General features: G+C 37.2%; 1 protein-coding gene across 1 annotated transcript in view; it reads left to right on the top strand.

Annotated features, from left to right (window-relative positions):
- The window catches only part of LOC108630371 (uncharacterized), a gene marked incomplete at its 3' end in the record, with an annotated part of 4,810 nt that overhangs the window by 2,421 nt on the left and 1,297 nt on the right, over window positions 1–1,092 (top strand). The gene's annotated exons all lie outside the window — the stretch shown is intronic.

Below are 1,092 nucleotides of genomic sequence, written 5' to 3'. Positions count from 1 at the left end.
ATACCCTGAAGTTCTCCAGCAGTGAGTGCTAAGAAGAGCATGATTAGAAGTGGCAACAGAGTTGACAAGCTTAGCGGCTTAACACTAATTTTAAGATCACTGTTACAACTCGATTAACGAGGTAAAGGAAGTTCAGACCGTGATATAATTGGACAGAGCCAAGATTAATCGTGTTAAAATTGCATAAACATTTGACAAGTTCCGGAGAACTTAGCTCAAGTTTCCCGAGGCTAGTCACCAGGATTTACCGCGTCCCTTTAATAACTTCTACGTGTGTACCACAATGGAACTATAACTTCAAAATGTTTTCTCCTGAACAACCAAAAAGGAAGGAAAGTAAATTCCGCGGAAACTTACGCGATGCCAAGAGAACCACTTGTTTACGGTTGTATCCAACTTTTGTGAAAAATTGTTGTTTTCGTCGTCAACAGAATTTGTGAATTTTTTTATATGATGCGCATGCTGCGTTGTCGGAAATCGGGCCAAAAAAAACATAAGGAACGTGCATATTGTGGGTGGTGAAAGAGTTCATATAATATTCAGTGGACTTCGATCAGACCTAAACAAAACTTGAAGGTTCTACGCGAGTACACTGTTGCTGTACAACGATATAAAAACGTGTCTGCTAGCAAATTAATATTAAACATCACACGAATGTTGAGAACAATTACTTCTTTGTACACACGTACCATACATAACACAAACATGTTGCTAATGATAAACTTGCTACTAATAGTGTAAATTATTCGCGTGTGCGTATATTCCGTATCTAATCGCTTACATGTATTGAAATGGAATGATAGTTAGAAGACAGGGGCATGTTATTGATTGACAATTTATACGTTATTGACGTACAGTCCACGCGCAATGTCAGTGTCAGTGAAACGTTCGTCAAACTAGTAGTTATTCGTTGACAGTAATATTTGTTCATACATGTTAATTATCGTTAATAATCTACAATCAATTAACAATTAATCCACAAATTCTATTGTAATAGTATATTGTGTACCAAGGGAGTAAAGTGGACTTTTTTAAACCGACTATTGCAACCACACGAGGTCAAAAACCCATTTAACCCTTGGTGCACACCAT

This window comes from Ceratina calcarata, unplaced genomic scaffold (genome assembly GCF_001652005.2).
Source record: "Ceratina calcarata isolate Rehan_Ccalc_2016 unplaced genomic scaffold, ASM165200v1 scaffold142.2, whole genome shotgun sequence".
NCBI lineage: Eukaryota > Metazoa > Arthropoda > Insecta > Hymenoptera > Apidae > Ceratina > Ceratina calcarata.
Note: the sequence above shows the minus strand (reverse complement) of the source record. Positions and strands in the feature narration are given on the sequence as shown.